The sequence below is a fragment of the Pongo abelii genome, chromosome 12 (assembly GCF_028885655.2).
Source record: "Pongo abelii isolate AG06213 chromosome 12, NHGRI_mPonAbe1-v2.0_pri, whole genome shotgun sequence".
NCBI lineage: Eukaryota > Metazoa > Chordata > Mammalia > Primates > Hominidae > Pongo > Pongo abelii.
Window position 1 is genome coordinate 122,084,077 of NC_071997.2, and position 5,494 is coordinate 122,089,570.

The 5,494-nt window shown below is 50.0% G+C and overlaps 1 non-coding gene across 1 annotated transcript; it reads left to right on the top strand.

The window, feature by feature from the left end:
• The first annotated feature begins 2,857 nt into the window (after window positions 1–2,857).
• Window positions 2,858–2,918, top strand: LOC112132169 (U7 small nuclear RNA). The gene has a single exon (XR_002913977.1). It is a non-coding gene; the product is annotated as a U7 small nuclear RNA (small nuclear RNA).
• The last annotated feature ends 2,576 nt before the right edge of the window (window positions 2,919–5,494 follow it).

Genomic DNA, 5,494 nt, shown 5'->3' on the forward strand with positions numbered 1-5,494 from the left:
CAGGAGTTGAGACCAGCCTGGGCAAAATAGTAAAACCCCATCTCTACAAAAAAAATACAGAAATTAGTCAGGTGTGTTGTGGCTTTCATCTGTAGTCCAGCTGCCTGGGAGGCTGAGGTGGTAAGATTGCTTGACACCAGGAGTTCGAGGCTGCAGTGAGCCATGATCACACCACTGTACTCCAGCCTGGGTGACAGAGTGAGACCCTGTCTCAAAAAAAAAAGTTAAAGTGGTAAATTTTATTTTATGTTATGTGCATTTTATGAGTATTTTTAAAAGGCTTCATCTGCCTATCCCCACTGAAAATAAGACTCTACCTGTGATCCGAACCTCAGAATGAATGAGAAAGTCCAGAGAGGAGCACTGTGTGTCTCCTGAGCACCTCTAGGAAGAGGTACATGTCTCCTGTCGGGTCTACCCTGTTCATTCTGTGGGTACATTAGCCCAGATTCTTCACCCTGAGAACATTAAGCCCTGTATTAGTCAAAGTCAAGCTAAACTGCTGTGACAAGTTATTCCAAAATACAATGGCTAAAACTACAGAATCTTCTCTCTCAAGTAACAGCTACATGGTGAGCCATCCAGGCTGGAGGGTGGCACTGATCTTCCCGGTCATTCTAGACTTGGGTTCTTTCCCTGTCACCACTCCAGTGTCCCCAAGGGCCCTGTGGAGGTCTTCATGGTAGAAGCTGGGGTGCCCCAAGTCCAACAATTCCACCTGGTGGAAGAGGAACAGGACCTGGCTAAGCAGTTGGGATTATCACCTCCACTCCCATTCCATTGACAAGGCCTTAGGCGCCCACCGGGGGAGCTGTGTGGTGTAGTGTAGCAGGCAGTATATACTTGGCTGCAGTTCTGTGACTGTGGAGGAATTTCCAGAATCTGCAACTTTGATTTTGATTGCTTGCAGTCTCTTCCACAAGCCCTAAAATAAGAGTCACTCTCAACTCTGGTGCTTGGGGACAGTTCTTTGTTCTAACCCAGAAAGATGACCTGAGTGACTAGAACTCAGAATAGGCCCCTGGGAGTCCCTTAATTAGACAGAGGGGGTTTGCAGCCATAGTTCTACCTGCCGTGTTGTAACAGTGTCGCAATCAGCTGCTGAGGAGGGGCAAGTGACTTGCTGCTAATAACATAAAGTACTCATGTCTGCAAACCACTTACCCTTTTAACTAAATTAGAGAGTAATCAAAGTTAGCCTTTTAATAACATCACTTTCACTCATGAAAAACCACACGAGCTTCCTGAGTGGAATAAAAAGGGAGAGTGATCCTATCAGGCTGGAGCAGCCACGGGTGTGTGTGTGTGCGTCGGCAAAGAATGGCAAAGGTGAAGGATTGCAGTAGCCAAAGAAATCTCACAGGAGACTAGGTTTTAGGGGAAAGAGCTTGAATGTGGGCATCAAGGAACTTGGGTTCTGGCTTTTGATATGCCATTAACTAAGTCGAATGATGACATTCCTTGAAAGCTTATAGTGTGCCAAGCACATGCCCAGTGTGGGTCTTGGGCAGGTCACATGACATCACTCCCTTGCCCATCACCTCCACCTCCGCCCCCAACAAAACAGAATGTTGAATTCATGTCCTCTGAGACTTTCTTCAACTCTGCTACAACCTGATTCTAGGAAGTAGAAGCTCACCCTCTGATCTTGGGAAGAAAAATAACTGTGGAAAAAAGGAAGGCTGTACAAAGAAAAAAATCCCAGTCACATATGTGGTCTTCCTGGCAAGAGGGCATGACTTGAGTCCAATCGCAAGAAAATTCCAGATAAACCCAAATGAAAAGTGCTGTAGTTTTAAAAGTGGGGAGGTGGAATTGTGTGCTTCCAAAGTGTCAATGCCAAAAAAAAAAAAAAAAAAAAGCACAAAAAGCGCATGAAAATGTTCCAAATGAATAGAGGCTGAAGAGACAAGATAATTTAACCCAACACCTGACTCTAGGCTGGAGCCTGTAAAAAAGAGAGGAAAATGGTGTTTTGAAAAAAACAAAAAAAATGATACAGGCTGGGCACGGTGGCTCACGCCTCTAATCCCAGCACTTTGGGAGGTCGAGATGGGTGGATCACCCTGAGGCTGGGAGTTCGAGACCAGCCTGCCCAACATGATGAAAACCCTCTCTACTAAAAAAATTTTAAAAATTAGCTGGGCATGGTGGTGGGTGCCTGTAATCCCAGCTACTTGGGAGGCTGAGGCAGGAGAATAGCTTCAACCCGGGAGGCGAAGGTTGCAGTGAGCCAAGATTGCACCACTGCACTCCAGCCTGGGCAACAAGAGTGAAACTCCATCTCAAAAAAAAAAAAAAAAAAAAAAAAAAGGACAAATATGATTTCTCTTATATGAAGTACCTACATTAGCAAAATTCATAAAGAAAGAAAGTTGAATAGAGGTGACCAAGGGCTGGGGACAGCAGGGAAGGGGGAGTTACTGCTTAATGGGTACAGAGGTTCTGTTTAAGGTGGTAAAAAAGGTCTACAGATGATTAGTGGGGATGGTTCTACAACATTGTGAATGTATTTAATGCCACTCAATTGTACACTTAAAAATGGATGCTGACCAGGCGCAGTAGCTCATGCCTGTAATCTCGGCACCTTTGGAGGCCGAGGCAGGCAGATCACATGAGGTCAGGAGTTCAAGACCAGCCTGGCCAATATGGTGAAACCACATCTCTACTAAAAATACAAAATTAGCTGGGCATCGGTGATGTGCACCTGTAGTCCCAGCTACTTGGGAGGCTGAGGCAGGAGAATCACTTGAGCCCAAGAGGTGGAGGTTGCAGTGAGCCGAGATTGCGCCACTGCACTCCAGCCTGGGCAACAGAGCAAAACTGTCTCAAAAAAAAAAAAAAAAAAAGTAAAACGGGGTGTTACAACTTATTTAGAATTTGTCTAGCAGATTTTCCAGCTTTTACTGGAAGCCCCCTCACCCCCAAAAATGTGTGAAATGGAAAACTGCATGTATATTTTACCACAGTGAAGAAACAAAAGAAGAAGTTATTCCTCTGGGCTCCACTGTACCAGGGGCTTCTCTTTGTCAGAGCACGAGGAATACCGCAGTGTAACGTGCCTCTCTGTTGGCCGTGTGCTCCCTGGGGCCAGTGACTGTGCCTGAGACACTTTCTCGTATAATTAGGTTGTTAATGTGCATTTGGTTTTAATGAAAAAAGAAATGAGCAACACGCCCTGGTGCATTTCTGGAAGCCTGTGCATTTCCAGAAGGCTGTGCATTTCCAGAAGCCTGTGCATTTCCGGAGGCCTGTGCATTTCCAGAAGCCTGTGCATTTCCGGAAGCCTGTGCCTGTACAGTGGGCTTCACAGGGGTGTGTGCCTCGTGCAGCTGCGCATTCAGCCCACGGTCCAGAGCAGCCAGTGACCTGGGATATTCAGCAGGGAGTTATGATCTGGCCTCTGTTTTTTCCACGAGGATCAGCCCTGAGGCCAACTGGGACAGAGACCACACAGCACACAGAGGGCACTGGCAGTGTGGGCCACCGCAGTTCGAGGGTTCTGTTCCAAGCAGGATTGCTGCCCAAACACAGCACTCCTGGAGAGGCTGCGATCAACTCACAACCCTGAGGAAACAAACTCGATCGTGAGTGCGTTGTGGAAGCTGTGATGTCTGTGGCCCATGGGGACAAAGTTAAGTCACTGTCTTAACGTGAAGACAAATGAAGGGGCCCTCTTCGGGTAAGAGAATTAAATTCCTCCATCCAGGGAGGAAAAGAATGACTTTCCAGGCTGAGAGGAAAAAGACTTCGCTGTAACCCAGTCAGCAACAGCAGCAAATTTAAGAGGAAAAATGCGTCAAGCGCAGGAAACGGGTCAGAAAAACAAACTCAGCATTCATTGCCCCTCAGGCGCCCTTCAGGGAGAGCAGACAGGCCTGAAGGAACAGGCTCGCAGTCCATTGCCCTTTGCTGTGAATCCCAAACAGCCCTGCGATCACCGGTTGGGCTTCTCACGCCCCTTCACATTCAGGAGGAGCTGCCCGGGGTACCAAGCTGAGGATTTCTGTCCCGGGACAAGCAGCCTCCCTGGGGAAAATCAATGCTGGCATGTGGCTTCCAGGAGAGGCCCCCGTGACTTCACAGGGCTGCTGTGCCTCTGAGTTCAGTTTGCCTGAAAAATCTTCCAAACGCAGCTCTAGTGCCACTTCCTCCAAGAAGCTCACCAGCCGGCCCCCACCACTCCTGGACCCCTGCCTAAGAATACTTATGCCTCACACACTACAATATGGAGAAATTACTAATACAAAAACAAAATGTCCGAGTCCACTCCAAACATAGGAGGGAGAATCAAGGCGGAAATATACAGTGGTCTTAACTTGTGCTTGAAAGATTTTACTTTCAGGTCAGGCGCGGTAGCTCCTAGCATTTTGGGAGGCCGAAGCAGGCGGATCACCTGAGGTCAGGAGTTCGAGACCAGCCTGGCCAATATGGAGAAACCCTGTCTCTACTAAAAATACAAAAATTAGCCGGGCGTGGTGACATGCACCTGTCATCCCAGCTTCTCGGGAGGCTGAGGCAAGAGAACCGTTTGAACCCGGGAGGCAGAGATTGCAGTGAGCCAAAACCCCGCCTTTGCACTCCAGCCTGGGCAACAAGGGCAAAACTCCATCTCAAAAAAACAAAAAAATTTTTACTTTTGCCAGGCGTGGTGGCCCATGCCTGTGATCCCAGCACTTTGGGAGGCCGAGGCGGGAGGCTCACTGCAGCCCAGGAGTTCAAGGCTGCAGTGAGCTGTATCATGCCACTGCTCGCCAGCCTGCCCCACAAACATATTTTTTTTCACTTTTGCATATTTTACAAAGCACACACCCTCGTGAGGGCACTGCCAGCCCCCTCGCCCCCCAGGACAAAGTGGAGACCCTGTCAGCGAGGAGGCTGCCACTTAAGTCCTTGGGGTTCTCCAGAGAAGGAGGAGAAGGCTCTGCAGAGCCATGTGCCCTGGACGGAAGAACTTTCAAAGTAATTCAACAAAATAGAAACTTGTCGAATTACATTGCAGACAGCGCGTGCGGAGCAAATGTGTGTCCACGGAATATTCGTCGGGCACAAGAGGAATTCTCGGTCAGCTACCAGGACCGTGGGTGCCCTGAGGCCGAGTCACGCTCCCCCGGGATAAAGAGGGTGGGGAGCGCACAGAGGCAAGGAGGAGGCGGGGTGGGGGGGTGCAGAATAAGGAACTGAGGTAAAAACGCCCAGTACTGGGCTCCCCTCCGAGCAGCACCCCTAGAGGGCCGGGGGGAGCTGAGGGGGTGCGAGCAGAGGCTGCCAGCCCCGCCCCCAGCAGGCCCCGCCTTCCGCTGCTCGCCACCGCCCCCGTGAAAAAAACCAAACCGGTAACCTCTACCCGGCCGCCTCCCATTGGATATGTGAGTGAGCGATGTCCTCCAGGACCAATGAGCCGCAGCCACGGCGTGGCGAGCGCCTTCCGGCCCGCCCCCGCGCGGCCGCCCAGCGGACCACCGGACTGGCCTGGGGCGGGACGTGGGCGCGG